Source organism: Equus przewalskii, chromosome 2, assembly GCF_037783145.1.
Source record: "Equus przewalskii isolate Varuska chromosome 2, EquPr2, whole genome shotgun sequence".
Classification (NCBI taxonomy): Eukaryota; Metazoa; Chordata; class Mammalia; order Perissodactyla; family Equidae; genus Equus; species Equus przewalskii.
The window spans coordinates 3,485,924-3,507,806 of record NC_091832.1 but is presented as its reverse complement, the minus strand read 5'-3'; the positions used below and the strand labels follow the sequence as shown (position 1 = coordinate 3,507,806).

At 40.3% G+C, this 21,883-nt stretch overlaps 1 long non-coding RNA gene across 2 annotated transcripts in view; it reads right to left on the bottom strand.

The window, feature by feature from the left end:
* Positions 1 to 19,610, bottom strand: part of LOC139079083 (uncharacterized) — a 118,073-nt gene extending 98,463 nt beyond the window's left edge. For both annotated transcript variants that reach the window (XR_011532380.1, XR_011532381.1), the window contains exon 1: positions 19,446 to 19,610. This is a non-coding gene — a long non-coding RNA (uncharacterized lncRNA). The remainder of the gene's footprint in view (positions 1 to 19,445) is intronic.
* Between the last annotated feature and the right edge of the window lie 2,273 nt (positions 19,611 to 21,883).

Sequence of the window (21,883 nt, the reverse complement as noted above, 5' to 3'; positions counted from 1 at the left end):
TCATAATAAGTAATACAGGCACACTCGGGCACTGAAAGGCAGACCAGCAGCTACTGATAAAGCAATTGGATTCCTTAAAGACAGAAGACGGAGCACCAGGAGTGATGGGATTTCCACATCAAAAAAAGTTACTGTAGCACAGATGGAGAGAGATGGAAGGAGGCCCCTCAGTATCCATCTCCATAAATTGGTTAGAGAGCTACAACTAAATCTAAGATTTCATGACATGCGGAAAGAAGACTTTGCCAACTTTGTGGGTCAGACATGAAAATAATAGTGTTTCCAGTTAATTAAACTTAGTAGCAAAACTCTTTGATTTGAGTATATGTTTTATTTTTCAGAAATACTCATGAGAGCTGCAAGAAGATTGAAGGTGGAGGAAGAGGCGTAAATGGTAACTCATAAATAACCCGTGCTACCAATTAGCCAGGGATTCAAAGGAAAGAACGAATGATGTAGGTGTTAAGCTTTACATCAGACTATTTCCCAACTCACACCAAATTTATTTTTTTGTGCTTTCCACTCCAACACCGTTTTCCAAAGTAACCCTAACAGAAATGTGTTTGAGTAAATTAACGTGGTGTTAATTTCCTTGTGTTCAGATTTATCTCCTCTATCAGAATGTAAGCACTTTGAATTCAGTCGATGATGACTGAGTTTTCTTTATATCATATTAGTATCAGATGCTAATATGTGGACCGTGGTAGGTGCCCAACAAGTAGTTTAAGCATAAAAATTTGAATGAATTAATTAATGGAAAGAAAATCAAAATTTCTGACATAATTTTCAAGAAAAATTTATGAAAGGGTGGCTTTTTCAAGTGGAGCTGACCACTGACTAATCATAACTCTGATGCCTGTTAAAGTTGAGGCACATTTTTGTATAAAGCTTTCAGACAAATCGTCTCACTCTCCCTGCCCTCCCCGAGTCTAGCTCAGAACATACAAACAGTCATGGCTGCTTTGAGAAGAACTCTTAGAGGTACCAGCAGCAGGAAATAACCCAGGGCGATTTGTGGGATGAGAACTTGATGAAATCTGTGAAAGTTTATATAGTATTGTCGTTTTGGTTGGTTTCCACTTCGTTAAATTAAAATTCTTTAAAGCGCATGGCAATACTAATTAATAAATTCAGGCAGAAATAGGACTTGTTAAATGACATTATGTAAGCGGAGCTGTTTATATGATGTGTCTTCTATCTTTCTTAGAATAATCAAATAGGATTTATTTATCAGTGACATTCCTGGGATTATTCATTAGAGTGGACTCTTTGAGAGTGACCAGACCACGCTACTGAATAGAACTAAATATTGTTTCCTATGTGGTTAATTCAAGAACAATGACATATGACATACTACAAAAAATAGTAATAATTGAATTGGTCTAAAAAAACTGCATGATTTTGAGTCAAAAAGAATTTATTGTGCAGCCTGTTCTGAATTCCTTCATATGCATTGTCCAAGTTCTATGGCACTCTATCACACCAAGGTGTCACTTTTGGTATCAAGGCTTTATTACTATTTAAGCAGACTTCTAATTTCCATGGCCATCTATAATTGCTCAAAGTTTAAGCACCAAATTTGTATTCATTGTATTTTAGGAGATTAGATGCCAGGCAGAAACATCCTCTGAAATGTCTGCCACTGGTTATGTGTTATCCTGGGGGTGGCATCCTTCTCTATTTTCTCAGTCCTGCAATATCCTCTCTTTTGGTCCATGTGCCCTATCCTCTCTGTAGTCAATTATTTCCTTTTATCTGAAGCCCATAGCCTCTCTGTGTTGCCCGTGCTCTAGTAGTGGGAGAAATTCTTGAAATCCTTTTCATGTGAATAGTAACTTCTTGACTGAATCCTAAGCCTTAAAAATTTGTGTTTTCCCAATCAGACAAAAATAAATGAGGGGTTTTCTTAGGTTAGATTTATGTTTAGTAAAATGTACAATACTAAGTGTATAATGGGATGAGTTTTGACAAATGTTTCTACCTGTATAATCGACATTTCTATCAAAAGATAGAACACTCCCATTTTCCAGAAAGTGCCCTCATGGCCTTTTACCAGGGAATCTCCTATATCAGAGATAATCATTCTAAAACTTGTTTTCTATGATAAAGTAGTTTTTTGTCTGTTTTAGAACCTCATATAAATTAAATCATAAAGAACGTGCTATTTTTTATCCACCTTTTTTAGCTCAGCAGAGTGTTTCAGAGACTTATCTATGAAATTCTTTCATTGTTGAGTAGCATATGAACACACCACAATTTGTTTCTTCATTTACCTGTTGCTGTACACAAGGGTTGTTTCCAATTTGGAAGTGCTATGGATATTCTTGTGAAAGTATTTTTATGGATATTTGCTTTCATTTCTCTTGGAAATATACCTAAGAATGGACTCACAGTGTCACAGGGTAGGTGCCAACACTTTTCCGCAGTGGTTTAGTGGCTGCTCTGGTGTGCTGGTTGGACTCCTCCTTCCAGGAATAAAGCGTGTGTTCCCTCATCTGCTAGAAATGTTGGCAGCTGACAGCTCTGAGCTAACTCCCCCTCTGGGACTTGCCCTCAGCTGAAGAAAGACTCCTCACCCAAGAAAACACACAGGGCTGGGACAAGGGTGAGGCAAGCGATGTGCTGAGGGTGCAAAATGTAGGGAGGTCCTTGCTCTGAGGTTCATGCAAGGACAGTACCTTGTTCCTCCTGCCAACATATATCCACACACAGCTTCAGAATCTACTCTCTACCACCCGTCAGAGCAGGTCTATTATCAAATGAAAGGTAGCAAGTTTTAGTTTTTACCATCAATAATAACCTTTCAATCTGTAGAACATAATACAGTTTACCAAGCATTGTCGTGTGTATCCTCTTGTTATCCGTGCATGAAGCTTAGTAGGTGGAGGGCTTTACAGGTCACGAGGTCGGCTCAAGACATTAAGTAGCATTGCCAGTCACGAAGCCAAATGGGGTCCAGGTCCTAACATATCACAAGCACCAACCTTTTCCAAAATTGCCTTCCCGATACGCTGTAGGTTACTTCCCAGCAATACGTTTTTTTTTAAAAAAAGAGGGAGAATGAGTGGCAAATGAATGGGCACCAATAGTATAAACTTTCCTTCAGCCAAACTACAAGACAATGACAAAGCACATTGGCTTTGAATCAGTGAAGCATTTCTGGAAGCTGGGAATTCTTTCATATGCAAAAATTACTTTTCTCATTATATGTAATTCTATTTCCTCACTTGGCACTAAGCTATTAATAGGTAGACCTGAGGTTGATTTCTGTACTTTAAGTAATAGATTGTGTCACTTTAGGGAAATCATATCACTTCTCAGAGTTTCATTTTCCCCATCTGCAGAACTGGTTCTCAGAATCTGTGATTTCAGAGATTATATTTGTGTGTGTATGTGTGTGATACTATTATCACTATCAACCCGTCGTTTCCTAAAAGAACAGGATGAAGGATAATTCTTTCACATGAATATATTCAGCTGACGAGACTGATATAAATGCCATTGTGACCAACCCTGAGCTGAGGTCCAGCCTTTGGGAATCAGAGTCCTGGATAATCACTAAGACAGTTTAATTTCTGAAGTTATCAGCCTCTATGAAGGCAACACGAGACTGTAAAACAGCATTGTCCCATGGCAGCAGGTAGCAGTTCACAACATTTCTGTTTTTCTGAGGGAATTTCAGTAAGAGGCTTGCCCCTGAGAGCTGGACACCAGAGAAGAGGCCTGACCCACAGAAATCTGGTGATGACAGACAATGTTTGACTGCCAGCTTATTTGGTTCAGGGACCATCCACATCCAGCAGAGTGCCTGAGGTTTGAAGAGCGCCACACACAGCGCGCTGCCCAGCAGCACTGTGAGCCCAGCAAGGCCACCTTGATCCGTGGCAGGTGACAGACCTTGCACTTGGTGGTGGAAGTAGGAAGCAGGCCTCTCATTCACAACAATTATTTTTAATGACAGCAAACCTGAAAAGCTCCCGCTGACATAGTCCCTCTGATAGGGGAAGAGTGACAACTGGCAGTTTTCAAACCCCATTTGACTGCAAAACAATTCAACTTCACCCTTTACATTTGCTCTTTTACCAATTTACCTTTTTAAAAATATGGGGTGTAAACTACTACAGTAATAAGTAATTCTTATGCTATCCTTCAGAGTTTGTAAACAATATTTTTAGATGATTCCTCATTTAATCCTCAGAGCCATCCATGGAAATGTATACTTTTTTCTCATGGAAACACTGAGGCACAGACTAGGGAAATGACCTTCATAAAACCACACAGCCAGAGACCAGTGACATCAGAGTATTTGTCTGGATTACGATCATACTAGATTAAAATCTCTATGGGTAGACACCAAATCTGCATCCACAGAAACAATCCCAGTGCCTGGTATGTGAAAGGCACTAAATAACTATTTTTTAAGAGAGGGAATGAATGATGAATATACTAAGGAGCTAGAGCGTAAAATCCTGCTTTTTGCCATCTTTCATGAGATGTCATGAACTTCTTGAGAGCTTCTGGAATGATAAACATGGAGAAGTCTGTGGACATGGTCAGCTTCCTATTTTTATTTATTCAACACATAAACATTGAACAACTACCACATGAAAGGCAAGGCATTAAATACAGTGAAAATTTTACAAGAATATGCAGAAATCTTATTCATCTAAGTCTGGAAAGCAATGTTAGTGAGTAGAAAAATCATGATTTCCCTACCCTTTCTATATTTTCCTCCCACCTCTTTTACTGCCTGCTTCCCACGTCACTAAGGCTGGCAAATGCAAGAATTAGCCTATAGAGACAAAGTTGATGTTAAGGTTTCCTGTTACTCATCCCAGATTTCCATGACAGTCAAATAAACAGGGAAATAATAGAGAAGTACACCAGCTTTTCCATCATGGCCATGTTTCTGGTAAATTAAGTATGTCTTATAAATCAAATGCTTTGTTCTATTGACTTCCAGTAAAATTGGAGAATTTCATTTTCATTTATAGTCATCTTCAGTTGGTAATAGTTCCTAGCACAAAAACTTAAATTAATAGTTCTCAGTCCTGAACACACTCACCAAGGGAGTCTTAAAAACATATAATGTAATTTCCTAACTTCACCCAAGATCCACTAAAGCTGAATACCTTGGTTTCCTTTTCAAATTGCTTTTCCAAAAGAGAAAAAGCTACGAGTGAGTATATTGTTTTGCTATAGAGAGAACAGAGAAATGAGGAGATAGCTGGAGGGGGATGTGGGGTGAAGGGAGGTTTATTTTTGAAGATGAAACATCTAATACCATGTTTATAGCCAGATGAGAAAGATCCAATGGAGAGAGAGAGTCAGATATATTAATGATTCAGAAGAGAACACAATTGCTAGAGGCAAGTCATTGAGCAGATAAAAGGGGATGGACCCGGTGCACAAGGAGAAGGGCTGGCCTTTGATAAAATCCTTAGTGTCCATCACTATTAAAGGGAGAAGAGCAGAGTATGGTCTGTTGGGAGATGCCGTGGTGAGAGTATGTAGAAGTTCTACTTTCTCAATGAAGTTGGAAGCAAGGTCACAAAAAAAAGAAGGGGGGAGATGGGAGAGGTATATTGGAGGTTTGAGAAGAGAAGGAAAGATATAAAATTGTTACCTAGGAAAGAAGCATAGTGATTAAACTAGGAAATTATGGGGCATGCAAAAGCCACATCAACAAAACAGACAAAGACCTACCCTTATGGCATTTACATTCCCACGACAGAGAAAATAAACAAAGAAACAAATAATCAATCTAATGGCAGATAAATGCTATGAAGAAAATAAATCAGTATGAGGGCATAATGGGGGCAGGATGACCTCACTACGGAGGTCAAGGAAGACCTCTTGATTAGACAACACTTGGAGGTCTGAATAACCTGAGGGAGGAACACTGAGTGTAGCGGGAGTGATTATTCCAAAGAAAGAGAACCCCAAGTGCCACGTTCATAAGGGAACATGCTCGATGTATTCAAGAAACAATAAGTAGGTGAGTGTGGCTGGAAAGGAGTGACCAAGGGGAAAAGGGAGGGCATGTAAATGCAGAGAAGAGGCCAAGGGACAGACTGAGATGGGCCTCGTAGAGCATGGTAAGGATTTGGAGTTTATTCTACATATTTAGGGAAGCCACTGGAGAGGTTTAATCAAGGAATGAGTGATCTGACTTCTCTTTTAAAAGAATCCCTCTGCTGGTCTACTGAGAATAAACTTTAATGGCAAGTATGGAATCAGGAAGACCGATTACCAGACGGTTTCAATGGTTCGGGGGAGAGATGATGGTTGCTTGGGAGTGGTAGTAGTAGAGTGGCAGGAAGTGGTCGGGTTTGGAATATATTCTGAAGCTAGAACATAATAGGATTTGTTGATGGATGAATGCAAAGTGTGAAAGAGAGAGTTCAAGAGGAGACTCAAAGATGACGTCAAGTATTTTGGCCTGCACAGTAGAACAAATGGCAATGCCCTTCACAGCCATGTAGAGCTTTAGAAGAAGAGGGACTCGAGAATTCAGTTTCAGAATTTTTCACATAATATTGCCATTATTAATATACATGGCTATCATTCCAGTAGATGATCAGCAATCAGGGTAAGAGCTACAAATTCCCAAAAGACCCTGCACATGACCCAATTTTTAACATATGGTAGTGTGATATTGTGATATAATGAGAAATGTATGTTTGATCTTTGTCCTGGTTCCTGGCACAAGGACTTCCCTTCTGGGACCCTTGGAATTTCCTGAGTGATAGGGATGAGAGGGGCATCTTCTGTTATTCATGATAAGCCTCTTTCAGCCAAGCCTGGCTTTCTGCTGAGGAGATGACTGGTTGCTAAGGGCCCCTAGATGGCTTCAGGATGTGGCTCACAGCCAGAAAGACTGAGGCATGCCTGGAGGGTTGGAGATTTAGGCCCCACTCCCCAGCCTCTGGGGAGGTGAGAGGGGCGAGAGATTGAGTTAATCACCAATGGTCAATAACACCTATGTAATGAAACTGCCGTAGAGATTCCTAAATGACAGGGTTCAGAGAGCTTCCAGGTTGGTGAACATATTGAGGCGCTGGGAGGGTGGCATGCCTAGAGAGAGCAAGGAAGCTCCATGCGCCCCCTCCACCTCTGTACCTTGTTCTATGCATCTCTTCCATTTGACTTTTCCTGAGTTGTGTCTTGTATAATAACTGGTAATAGTGAGTAAAGCACTTCCCTGAGTTCTGTGAGCTGTTCTAGCAAATTATCAAACCTGAGAAGGAGGGATCTGTGAGAAGCCCCCACTTTGTAGCCAAGTCAGAGAGAAGTGTGAGTGACCTGAGGACCCAATACTTGTAACTGACATCTGAAGTGGATGCTGGCACTAACTCTGGGGAGTTAGTGTCAGAACTGAATTGAATTGTAGGACATCCAGTTAGTATCTGAAGAATTGGATCCAAATTGGTTGGTGTGAAAAAAACCCATACACATTTGGTGTCAGAAGTGTGAGTAAAAACACATCAGAGGTAGATAGCCCTGAAAATTCATTGAACAATCTTTAGAATATAGTCTATGGAAAGATTAACTATACACCAAGAATTTATTCTTGATATATGCTCTCTAAATCATGGGACCAAAATGTAACTGTACGTCCTGTATAAGAGGTATTTTAAAAACGCAACCAAAAGTTCCTTTTTAAAGACAAAAAATAGACAAACTTCTGGCAAGTTTTATTTAAAAAGAGAGAGAACACATTAAAAAACAATATTAGGAATAAAAGTAAAAGTATCTGTAATACAGATTCTGAAATCATAACAGAGTATTACCAATAATTTACGTCAAGACATTTTCAAACTTAAACAGATTGGAAAATTTCTTCAAAAAATGTAATAGACAAAAACTGACTGAGAAAAAAGAGCAATGTTTCTTTTAAAGTAATTGAATACAATAGATTTAAAAAACTGTTTACAATAAACTAAACAAACAAGCTGGATCTATTTTACAGGTAAACTTTCAAAAAACAGATAAGCTATATCTCATAAACTATTCCAGAGAATAATGAAAGATCAAAAGAACCCCTAATTCATTTTTTAAAATACAAACCTTAATACAAAATCTAAGTAAGTACTTATTAAAAAAAAACAAATTACAGCTCATTCTTAATTGTGAAGGGAGACAAAGAAATATTAAATATACAAAATATTAGAAAATGAGTTCTAGAGAAGCATAAAAAATATAGCACAGTGAATGAGTTTTGGTTAAGACATAGTAAATACATGTATATAAAAAGCATATGTTAACTCCCATTCATAATTTTAATAAAATAGAAGGGTATTATTAAGAATAACTATAAAGCAAAAACTAAAGCAAACCTCATTTGTAATGGTGAATCATTAGAAGCAATCCTTTTAAAAGCAAGAACTGGACAAAAAAATGCTCTAATCCCATTCTCCTCGATATTGTGCTGGAGGTCCTAGGAAAAGCTACAGGACAGTACAAAAGGTGTACAGGGGTAATCAGGAAGAGATAAACCAATCTGTATTCACACTGATGTGCTTTTCTACGTAGAAAACCAAGAAGAATCTTCAGGCAAACTCCCAGAACCGCTATTCAGTAAATGTTCTGAATACTCAGTCAAGATATGAAAAACATTATTCTTCCTAAATTTCAGCCAAAAACTGTTAGAAAATATATATTTTTAAAAATGCTATTCCAATAACAATGGAAAATATAAAGATCTAGAAATAAACTGCAAGATGTATATAATGCCTCTTGCAAAAAATTTATTAAACTTTATTGAAGGACACATAAGAATGCCCAGATAAATTAAGAAATTCCATGTCCATGAGTTGAAAAATTTCTATATAAAAATAGCAGTTTTCATTCTAAGTAACATATAAATTCAATCATAAACCTCACGACTATCAAAATCCAAATAGGAATTTTTAAAGAACTTAACAAGCTGATCATGAAATTCATACAGAGGAATAAATGGCTAAAAATAGTGAAAGCAAAATGGAAGGAGAGAAATAATGCAGGGGGATTCAGTTTGCTGCATATAAAGATTGGATAATATCTTGATGAACTATGGTAGGAAAAGATTTCTTTAGACAAGATTTAGAAGCTTGAAAAGATTTAGAAATTTCCCTGCACTTAAATTAAAACTGCAGAATGTGACTGTGTTTGGACATAGGGCCTTTTAAAAGGTGGGTAAGTTAAAATGAGGCCATTAGGTTGGGCCTTAATCTAATCTGACTGGTGTCCTCATAAGAAAAGGAAATTTGGACACACAGAGAGACACCAAGGAAGCATGCACACAGAGAAGAGACCATGTGAGGACGCAGCCAGAAGACAGCCTTTTACCTTAGAAGAAACCAAAGCTGCAGGCACCTTGATCTTGGACTTGCAGTCTCCGTAATTGTGAGAAAATAAACTTCTGCTGTTTAAACCGCCCAGTCCATGGTGTTTTGTTACGGGAGCCCTAGCAAACTGTTACACCATCCTACACGCTCTAACTGCATTACCTTATTAATCTTACAACAACTCAATGATGTTTGTATTATTATTCCCATATTGCGTATGAGAAAATCAAGACTCAAAGAGATTATGTAAATTGCCCGACTTCATGTGCTTAGTTAATAGTTGACTCAGACTTTAAACCCAGAATATCTGATGACAGAGTTCAGTTCCTAACATGATGTTAAATCACTAAAATGAATAGCCTAGATCAAAATATGTCATCAGAGAAAAATACTTAAAATGTAATGTTGAATATAAAAAGCACCTAACGAAAGAATGCTTCTAATATGATATCATTTATGATAATTTTTAAAATACACAAACTAGAAGTTACACCTTTGACAAAGGGAGAGAGTTGGAGTTAATGATGTTTCTTTCCTTTTTCCTTTTTATTTAGAGAGGGCTGAAGCAAATATTGCAAAAGGTTAATATCTGTTTAATCTTTGTCATAGACAATAGGTGTCAGCTAGATGATTTTCTATGCATGAAGTGTTTCATAATTTTTGAAATATTTTATTTTTTAAAAGCATAATATATTGCTTTAAATGTCTTTCTTTGTGATTAAGTTGGGCTGTAAATCCTTTGTCATAAAAGGGAAGTTCATTCTTTCTGTCTTGAGTATAGACAACAAAGAAAACTTTTCTTGTATGTTTGTTTGTTTGTTTTGCAATTGGAATAGTAAACAGGTAATTTTCTTTAACGTATGCTGGTTTTCTTACAAAACAGTCTGGATCCCTTTACGAGTCAGGTTGCTGAGTTGATCATACAGTGAAAGACTAAAGGAAGTGATTAGAAACAGATGTGACATTTAACGAGCTTCCACTGTGAAAAACAGAAAGAGACAAGGGGGGAGCCTGAGCACAGCAGATGGCCCCGTGTGCTTCCACAGGGCCCCTCCACCCTTACTGCAACGAAAGCTCATCGCCACCCGCCATCCCACATGTAGAGAGAAGATCGTTCTCCACGTGGACAAGAAAGAACACTGACTCAGAAACTGGTTGCTCTGAGACACCATTCAGGACCAGTCCAGAATCAGTGGTTGGAATCTCATGTTGCCGAGTTAGAAGGAAAAAAGCATTAATGTAGGATTTATATACTGGCAAGTTCTACAGAAGCTGAAATACAGTGGCAAAAGAAATAAGGAGACTTAAGAAACCAGGGATTTTTATGAAATTAACTAAGTAGACTCATTTCTGTCAATTTCTAGAATCTGGTAAAAATCCCTCTAGTCCAATTTGCTCTTTTTCAAGGTAAGTATCAAATATCACCCAGTGTTTTGGAGAGACAATTCTCCATGAATCTCTCCCGTTTGTGCACTTCTGAGCAGAGGCACTGACATCTTTTGTTCTGGACTAACTTATCAATGATATTTATGTAGTAAATAACCTGGAAAAATAGGGAGAATGTCTCCCTCTGGAGCAGGGAGCGCATTTGCTTGCTGTCCAGTATAAAAGAGAAAGGTTTCCTGAGTTTAGGATTCCTCAGCTGTGCAGCAACCCCCTCCTGTGTGCAGCATCCTCCTGGGTCACACCACATTGCCCCCAAGGGATTTGGAAGTCAAAGGGAGCAAATAAGAACAAAAAGTTCAGGCTGCTTGCTGTATTGTGAGTAATCAAGTCCTTTGTCTCTGATCCAGGAGTCTCGGGACTTCTGTCAGCATCCAAGAAGCCGTGGCAGAATAACCTGTATTAGCTTGCAAGCAGAGCAAAATCTCAGACTCTGCACGATTCTTAACACGTGTTACTTCTAAGGTTAATTGTTAAACATATCAAGTTCAGATTAACAAATATGTGTTGATCACTCACTCTGTGCCAGGCACTGTGCTAAGCAAGCATTTGACATCTACTGTTTCAGGAATCCTCATGTTGGCTTTATGAGGCATAGCCAGGTTACATAACCTAACAAAAGCCACGCAGTTCGTGAGTGACAGCTTCAGACTTCTAGTTCAGCCAGTCTGACTGGAGCATCTACTCTTCACGACTTTCCATCCACGCAGCAACACTTTGAAATTGCAATTGTTGTCCCTATTAACAAGGAAACCGAGATTCTGAACAGCGCTTGCTCAAAGTCACGAAATTCACTCATATGAAGTTAGGATACCAACTCCATTATAAAATCAAAAGGCAACATTGATTACTAAGTAAAAAGTAGCTTCAAACATTTTGCATTAAAATCTTGATTCTTGCTGTAATCTTCCAGTATTTTCGATTTATTTTGTAATTCTTTTACTAAAAGCAAAAGAAGCACATTGTTGCAGATAAGATCAACTAAAAGATGCTAAAAATTAGTGGACAAAAGTTTGAGGAGAAATAGGATTTGCATAATTTCAAATTACCCACCCCCCAAAAACTTATCAAGTGCAAAGGAAAAAAAGTAGTAACTTCACAGTAGAGAAACCCAGCATATGTCAACTTAGCCCAGTAATGAAGGAGCAATCCCAGCAACAAGAAAATCTACACCTAAACTCCTTGATATGCTACACCGAGAAGGATGCATCATTTTCTTGGTATTCTTGCAAAAATAATGCATATCTCATTCCAATCATGAAAAATCAGACATATCCAAATTGAATGACATTTTACAAAATAGATAACCAGTAGTCCTCAAAAGTGTCAGGATCCTGAAAGCCAAGGAAAGACTACAGAACTGTTATATAAGACAAAGGAGAATTAACGAGGAGATGCAAAGTGAGTTCACGGATAGGGTCTTGGAACAGACAGGGAAAAACATTCGCGTTAAAACCGGTAAAACTAGAAAAAGATCTGCAGTTTAGCTAGTAGTGTTCATTTCCTGTACTCCATCATTGAACTGTGATTATTTAAGATGTTAACATTAGGGGGAACAGGGTGAAGGATTTAAGGGTATTCTTTGTATTTTTTTTCAACTTCTCTGTAAGTTTAAAATTAGTTCAAAATAAAAAGCTTTAAAAAGCCTAAGTTATTACATCACTTATATAAAACAATGTTTTATGAAATGTAGCGCAGTGGTTAAGAGCATCTTCTCTGTATTCAAATCCTAATTCTTCTACTTATTAACCGTATCATTTTGGGCAGTTCTACTGATCATTCTGTGCTCCAATTTCCTCATTTCAAAAATGAGGGGCATAATAATTCGTGCTTTGTAAGATTGTTATGAAGATTAAATAAGGGTATCTCTGCTAAACGCTAAAAACAGAGGTTGACGCAGAATAAACAGTCAATAAAAATTGTCCTTTTTGTTACTATGCAGTGGTTCACCCAAGCCAAGTGCCTTGGGTTTTGCCTGGCAAATATGGCCAAATCAAAGACAGCAATGAGCCCTTGGAAGTGAAAGCAGGCGAGTGCAAGGAGCAAAGGTGGCCTCATTAGGGCGTGCTCTGAACCAGGGGCGGCCAGTTCAAATACCAGCAAGGGCCACGCCTGCGACACCAGTAAGTGAGTCAATCTGGGCAGGAATGTGATCAACTGGAGAGCCGCTGCCTCGTCCAAGGTAACAGCTGCACTCCTGCTGTCGCCATGACAAACTGTGGCCTAATATTGCCAGATCTTCCAATTTTTCAACAGAAGTAAGAATCTTGGCTTTTTATAAGAAAACTCCCAACTTCTAAATGTTGGGAAATAATTCAAAAATGGGCCGATACTACAACGGCCAAACCAAGCTCTGGCAGTGAGCCAGATGCTGCCTGTGGCGTCCTTTGTGAATGGCCGACTTCTTATCAGGCACCAGTGGAATGGCCAGAGAGTGGGGCTTTGAGGCCAAAATATCTTGGTACAAAATCACTTCTGCCATTAATTAATACTACCAACACACGCGTGCTTACACATACACAAATCACCTAGTCATATAAACTTGAGAAATTCAATTAAACACAGTTTTTTGAATTGCAAGTCTCAGAACCTTGCATATGCTCAGGTACATAGTGAATCCAGATTAGAAGATAAACTAGGCCTTTTTTTTCCAGTTTCATCTGCCACTGGGCCTTTTTCTGAGGAGTTACTCATGGGACAAGCGTTGTGTGAAAACACTTGGAGGACACTGCATTATTTGGTCTCTGACGCTCCTCCCACCCCACCCCGACCCGCGGTGATTCTGAGCTCAGCATCAAGCCCGCCTTCCCACATTTTCCCTGCAGTGCTTGGGGCAAGTGGACTCTTGGTCGATGCTTAGAGAACGAATTGCTTCTTGCAGAGGACTTGGGGCTCACAACGCAGCCTGTACTTCATCTTAGAAAAAATTTAAAAAGAAAGGAAATAAAGCCAGATGGCACATTGGAGTGAACAAGCTAGAACTAAATAAGCTTGCGGGCTCTGCCAGTTGGCTTTGATTGTTTACAAAGGAAAAGCCAAACAAAGAAGGAGGTGGAATTTATTTCAGTAAACAGCATCTTTCAAAGAGAAAGAACTCAATCTCCTCCAGAAGAGGCAGCCTCACTGCTGTTACAATCAGAAAACATTTGCAAACAACCACTTGGTTAAAGAAAATAATATGTTCAAACAACAGAACTGTGGATTTCCTCCGGGTCTTTGGTGTGTCTGTGTGTTTTGGAAGAAAGGCAGGGGGAGATGCACTTGCATGCATTTCATCCGTCTGTCTAAGAGCATCTGATATCTCGGGAGTGGAAGGTAAAACATTTATACATGTGGTATATTTACGCACTAAGGGATTTTACACCCTATCTTGCCAAACACTCCTCAATCGGCAGAGGAGAGAAAGAAGTCCTAGATAGGGTGAGCGGCTTTCCTAAGAAATAGATTCCAGCCCTGTTCCCTTCCTGCCCTACTCTCTTCTGCCTAATGTTCTTTCTCTATACGCTGCCCCGTAAGGCATAGGAGCATTCTAAGAAACAGTCTGCAAAGCTACAACTCTAAATAGATACTACCAGCAACGGGAAAGAGAAGAAACGTGGGAGACGGCAGAAGTCCAACAGAAGAGTGGAGTGTTGTCAAGATAAGGAGTTAAATTCTAAAGCTACAGAATTGCACATGCAAATCCAAGGAGAATCTAATCATATTGCTGGGAGATACTGAGATATACTACGATAACAATAGCTCTGCCTAACAACGAACATTTCCTGAGAGCTCTCTGTGCACCGAGCACTGTCCTGAATGCTTTCTGTCCTCCATCTTGTTCCATCCTCAGTTACTTTCTTTGCAGGAAAGGCAGCACCATCACCATTTTCACAGGAGAACTGAGGCCGGGTAGGAGGCCTAAGTCAGTAATACCCAAGGTTACACTTAATGAGTAAACATGCTGGCATTTGGATCCAGGTTTATCTGGTTCCAAAGCCCTGAATTATTCTTCTACACCAAAAGGAATGATGGGGAGCCACTTATGCATTATGATGTGTAAGTCAATTTTTGCACATCTAAAGAAAACGCTCGTTCCACATCTGCTGTGCCCAGCACGTGTCAGTCGCTGTGGTCAGTGCTGAGGATGAAGCAATGAATCAGACCCTACCTGGGGACTCAAAGTGGGTCCAGGGAGGGTGAGGAAAACAAGGTAAGTATTATGATCTGGGCTATAAGAGAGCACTGTGGGGGCCTATTACTCAGTTGGGGTTTCTGGAAGGCCACTAGGAATTGACAGCATTTGAGGCGGTCCTTTGAAAGAGGACAAAGTTTCTTAAAGGGGAGCAGGAAGAAAATGCTATTCTAGACACAGCTGAAGGATTGGAGAGCAATGGGGTTGTGATGGGGGAAAAGCATCCGCTGGAAGGCGGCTGGGGCACGCAGTGTATTGAGAGGTGGCGGGAGGTGAATTTGGAAAACCTGAGGATCTTGAACTTTAGGCTGAGCAGTTTGAACTTCATGTTGTTGGTAATGACGATGGGGTAAAGTAGGTTTAATTTAAGAAACGTGATCATAGAAATGCCCCCAAATTAAACAGGAATTCGCTTGTGGGGAACAAGGGTTAAAACAGGATAATCTTGGGCTGGCCCCGTGGCCGAGTGGTTAAGTTCGCGTGCTCCGCTGCAGGCGGCCCAGTGTTTCGTTAGTTCGAATCCTGGGCGCGGACATGGCACTGCTCATCAGACCACGCTGAGGCAGCGTCCCACATGCCACAACTAGAAGAACCCACAACGAAGAATACACAACTATGTACTGGGGGGCTTTGGGGAGAAAAAGGAAAAAATTAAATCTTTAAAAAAAAAAACAGGATAATCTTTTCTAGTCAGATGTATGTTAGAATTCCAGCTCTGTTAGATTCTATGTTAGAATATAGCTCTGCTACCCACCGGCTGTATGACCTTCGATAAGCTACTCGCCTCTCTGAGCCTCAACTTCCTCATTTGTAAAATGGGAATAATGAGACTATCTAGCTCACCAGATTGTTGTGAGGGTTAAAGAAGGATCTGCACAAAGAGCTTTTGAAAGTGCCTTACACATGTGAGCTATTATTCACGTGGTGGGTCCTGATTTACATAATGTTTGGTTTGTCAGTGGTTTGGGGTAATCAATGCCAAGATCTTTTTTCCTTCAAAACTTGCCCCAAGGCTATTATACACAGAAAGTTGGTGGTGTGTTAGAAAGGAGCACTAGTTTCAAAGGGAGGCAGGCTGATTTTCTGATTCCAACTCCCCCAGTTGTTGGCAGAGACTGAACTGAACGACTTTAGGGCAATTTTGACCCTTCTCTGAGATTTCGGATTCTCTTTTAAGCACAGCGGTAGCACAGAGTTGATAATCAGCAAATATTGGTGCCTTTCTCTTCCTTTCTAGGCCTGGCATTGCCGTGTTTCTAGGAAGTCACTGAACTTCTCTGGGCCTCGGTTTTCTCCTTAGGAAAATGGGAATAATAATCCGCATTGGGTAATTTTTGAGATTATTCTGAAGATCAAACAGCAGATGGAATTACATGGACCAATGCTTTGTAAACTGGATCTCTTTACAAACATTTGTGAGCATTATTATAAACCCAGCCCATGTTCAAATGGTTCCGCTGAAATTCTGAATCCCGAAGGCAAAAAGGAGTTAATATTTGGAGTGGCCACATGAGCTCCAAGCTAGAATAACAATGAAACTTTCATCTCCTGGCCCAATAATAGTGAAAAATGGTTTACCTTTATGAGCCTAGTCATTGCTACCCTGTGAAAACAGGGCTAACTGCTATAAAATGGGGCCAACTGAACCTACACAATTCTGTTTCCTGCCTCCCATCAATTTCACCTCTTTCTTCCCCTCTCCCAAACAATAGCCTCTCCCCCCAACCCTTCTCATCATGGGGAAGTATTACATCTGTGAAGATCATAAAACATGCAACACACTTTGGAAAAAATCACCGTGATACACGCAGAGACACACACGCAACATGCACATGCGTGTACACACACAGCACATCAGCACATCCCTTCCCAGCAATGTCTCGAAGAAAGGAAACAATTGCAAACAGCTGATTTGGTGGAGTCACTGAGCAACCGTGGTGCCATGCCATGAGCATCTCTTAAATCCTTTCCACACGCCCTGTACACCAAGACACACAGGCTTAGCCTAGAATCAGCCTTGACGGGACACTTAGAACCCAAATGCCCTTTAATTAAAGCAACTATCAGAGCATTTGCACCAACGGTCTGCAAGAGTCACTGACTAGAGGGGACTTCCCTTGGGTTTCTTTTTCCATCATGGGGAGATGGAACTATCACCACCTAGATCACTCAAAGATGTGTAATGCCCTGATTTGGGAATATCACATTTCTGTTTTTATTTTGACTTTTGCTCCTTTGGGAAGAGTATGAAAGAGAAAGACCTGGGCTGTGGTGGAAAACCCTCTGGACTTGAAGTGAAAACACCAGAACTCAAATACTTATTGTGTTCCATACAAGCTCTGTCATGTTGTGGGAGTCACTTCTCACCTGTAATGTGGGGTCATGATGCCCACCTCCCAGGGGTGTTGGGAGGCTCAATGCAAGTATTCTGGAAATAGAAGAGCCTTTTATATTTTTAGTGTTGAATAAACATGAGTTGTCATCACTCTAAAGGCCAATGAATTTGAGTCAGGAGGCATAGGGCCTGAATCCTGGCTTTGCGACTAAGTAGCTGGGTGACCTTCACAAACGATTCGCCTCTTGAAGGTTCATTTTCCTCACGTCATACAAGAAACATTCACAAAATCTCTCTCATGTGGCAGATACTCTGAATCATTCTATAAAGTGTTAGTCAAATACAGGAGATAAACATATTATTGACTAATTACTACTGGTTAATTATGTGAATTATACAATTTCACAAAGGTGAAATTGCATAATCTGTGTGGTATCTGATCTGCAATTCTAGGTAATATTATTCTCTGAAGCCTTAACCTTCTATTCTAATTTATATTTTCCCAGCTTCTGAATAGTAAATATTTTAAATTTCTGCTTGACTATTTTAGTATGGTCATACTGAGTAAGCTGCTGCAAATACTTTGTAGGGTGAAATGTGATAATGATATATAAACCAACAAATAATAGCACAGGGAGATGCTCCAGGATTAAAACTCACTGATTTTGCCTAAGTAAATCTGATGTCATTCTCTGATTACCCAACCTCAAACCTATCCTAATGGGAGCATTAAAATAGAGATGGTTGTTTTTACAAGATTGGATAATGCTAAAAAAAAAAAGAAAAAAGAAAAAGAAAGATATCACTCGTGGAAAGTTGCTGTAATTCGTGCAGATTGTAAAGGAAAATATCAGCAGTTTTCCTGGTAACTAGTTTTGAAAATGGGAGAAAAGCATTGAAATCAAAGAGCGTTCCCTTTTGAAAACTATGGAACCGGTGGTAACTCCCATCAGGAAAGCGGTTTGTTTGGGAAGAAGAGCAAAGGGGCCCCGAGTTTTGGGAACACCTCCTACGCACGTATGTACAGACACACGGCTAAGTGTCTTACAGCTGTTAAGGCATTTACATCCTCACATGCCTGGGAGGGGGATGGCACCCTCCGTCTTCACAACTTGCCCAAGTCCACATGGCTATGGAATTCAGACCCCAATTTTTCTGACCAAATTTGTACCATCTTCCTCTCCACCATGCTGATTGCCTTTTACTCCTTCTGCCGAGTGTTAACACTGCCCCTGGCAACAACCTCTGCCACTGTCCTAGGATGCCCCTGAAATAGAGGCGAGCCCAGTGGGGGCACAGTACACCCAACCCATATTCTTCTCCCTTCTCGTCTGGACCCCTGGTCCGTAGCTGTTCCACAGGAGTCACATAAAGGACAGAGCAGGCTTCATAAAGAAGGAGCCTGAGTCTCAGTATGTGCGCTACCCAGGATGAGGAGGAGGAAGCTTCTAGCTGTGCTTAGGAGGAATTGTCTTCCATTTCAGGAGCTTGTATTGTGTGAGACAACTCAGGTAGGAACAGTGACAGGAGAACAGAACTTTGTCATAAAGATAGTAGTTGCAAGCCAGGCTCTATAGCAGCGTTGTACAATAGTACCTTCTATAGTGATGGAAATGGGCTGTATCTGTGCTGTCTGATATGGCAGGCACTAGCCACGTGTGGCAGCAGAGCACTTGAAATGTGGCTAGCGCAACTGAGCAACTCAGTTTTTAATTTTGTTTAGAATTAGCTAATTTAAATTTAAACAGCCACATGTGGCTAGTGGCTACTAGGTTGGACAGCACAGCTCTATTTCCATCTACCTATGTGACCTTGAACAAGTCACTTCATTCCTCTGAGCCTGAGATCACTCATCTGCTCATGATCCTGCCACCTCCCAACTTTGCTGGACCGACAAAGTGAGAAAAGAACCATGCGAGCGCCTAGGACGAAGCCTTGCGCTTAGGAGGTGCTCAAGAGACTTTGGTTGAATCTGAAAATGTGACTCTCATAACAGTCCAAGAGAGATGCACGTTAAAAGTCTAATCCTGGATTTTTCTCCAAAACTGATTCTTTACAATTGCTTTATTCATCCAAACCTCACTTGCCTGCCAACAATGACCTCTGAGAAAATGAGGGCTGAAGACAGCCGCGCTAGTTACAGGACTGTGGGTCCGATGCTTACCCCTGGCTGCCCTGCCTCCCCCGGAGCTCTGACGTACCCTCTTCTCCAGGTGGTAAATGACGGGAGCTGCTGAAAGCTGCGCAAAGTGCTGTTTATCAGATGTGGCCACAGATCTTTGAGAGTTTCGCCATAAAAACTTCTCTCCTTCTCCTCCACTTTTTAAACATGTTGTTTTCAGGAAAATTTGCCCATCTGGTTCTGATTCATTTGCACTTAACTCATCAGAGGGCGGTGGTGTTGTAATACCAGATTGACTTGCAAAAAGTTCCAGTTCACATAACTCGCAGCCTCTTTCCTTAGAAACAGGAGTGGGTTTGGCCAGCAGATGGACAGAGTGTGCTCGAGATGAGACAGAGGGCACGAGATGGCAGTTCCAGACCTGCTACAAACTCTCTGTGCACCCTGCTCATGTCCCTAAATTCTGGGGTCTGGGCCTCCCCTCCTGGGAAATGAGAATTTCAAGTGAGTGGCAACTCAGTTCCATACAAACTGACTAACAATAGCTCTCCAATGTGGAAAAGCCCAGTATTTTTACAAAGGGCATTGTTGTCGCTAAGAACTCACACAAAACTGGACAGTTTGATGAAAGAAGTCTAGTAGATGTTTTGTAATGACCAAAAAAAGAGGAAATGTGGTCACCAAAAGTTCACACAAGTTCAGGAAAATCAAATAACCCTAGATTCACCTCGTTTTCAGTTGATGAAAACACTAGATGACGAGACCAGCCCTGATATTTGAATAGCTCTACATTGAACAAAGTCTTCCGGGAGAGTCTGATGGATAAAAGACAGCAGTGAGGACTGGATGGGAGAATGATTTAACTGGCAAACCCAGGGACTAAATGTAGGGTAATCTGAAAACAGAAAGCTACTTTCTTTGTACTAAACTATATTGTCCAGCAGTGGTTACAAGATCTCCTACAACCGTTATTCAGTCTAAGACTGAGATGCTATGGGGCAGGCTTTTACGTTGAGCAGGAGTTGAGTTGGTGACCAAATGGTCCTTTTTGAGTCAAGAGCCAATGCCTATAAGCCAATGACTCATAATTACATAAAATGACCTGCAGGATCCCTTGAATAGCCATCTCAGCTGGAGTTCTGGTGATTCCATTCTCCTCAAGTGCTCAGGAGTCACCTACAAAACTCATTGACTACCCATATATCAACGGTTATGATGCTGTCATCAAAGTCCTGGGTTTCCAATAATCTCCTCCAGAATAACAGCTCCCAAATTATATCCCAAAGTATATTTTCTTCTGACTTCCTGTCACATATATACAACTGCCTCCTTAACATCCTCACTTGGATATCCTGCAGCCATCTCAAACTAAGTACTTTCAAAATAAAAACTTAATGTTCTTCTCCCACAACTCTTTCCCATCCAATGGTCTTCACTTCAGTAAAGAGCAATGTCATGTACACAGCAGATCAAGAGACACTGGTTCAAGAGACAGCAAGTTAGCCACCATAAGTCTCAGCTTTTTGTTGAACTCTCTTTGTGAACCCTGAGGCTTAGAACATTTTGGGCTAAATGGAATATAGATCTGTCTTCTTATATCTCCTACTCATTGGACCTGCCAACAGTTATTATCATTCACGAGCTTAGGGTTTTGATTCAAGTCTCTTCTAGAATAGGCATTTTGCCAGTCAACTCTGAGGCCTGGAGAAGGGAGGGAGCACATTCTGACCATTCTACGTTCCTAACACAAACTAGGTACAACAAAGTGAAAGTTAGAGACTCTGTTCTCTACATCCTCTGCAATGTCTTGATACCTTCATTCTAGCATTATCACACAAGCTATAATTATCTATATTTATTCTCCACTAAACTGTAAGCTTAATTTTAATTATTCATCTTTGCTATCTTAGCACTAAGCTCATAGCCTGACACTTAGGAGGTATTGAGAGAATACGTAACAAATGAAGAAATGATGAATTAATGAATAAACAATAAAGAAATAAAAGAACTGATGATGCATTCAGTCTACCAGGCAGCCCTGGCAAGCCCTGAATATGCTGCATCTCGCGAACATCTAATCACATATATTTACTTTCCTCCATCTTTCAGCCCACTCTGGACTCTGGAAGAAAGCTTCAGGAAGAGCTTAGTATTCGGTGGAAATTTCTCACCAACAATCAACACCCAGTCTGACTTTCTTAATCATCTTTCTCTTTTCTCTCTCTCTTTAATTCATAGTGTCTTTTTGCTCCTCCCAGGTTACCCATTATTACCATAATGACTTCAAACACCAAGTATTGCTATTCAGGGCACTGTGAAAATGTGTTTTTCCCATCAGTCCTGATGAAATAGTTTCCACTGTCTGTTTCCCTTGCAGATAGCAATCAAAGTCCGGGCACAACAATAAAAAAAAGGTCCGAACTCTTGTCTGATATAGAATCTAAAACTTGTCCTTGGAAAGCGACACCCAAGGGAATTTA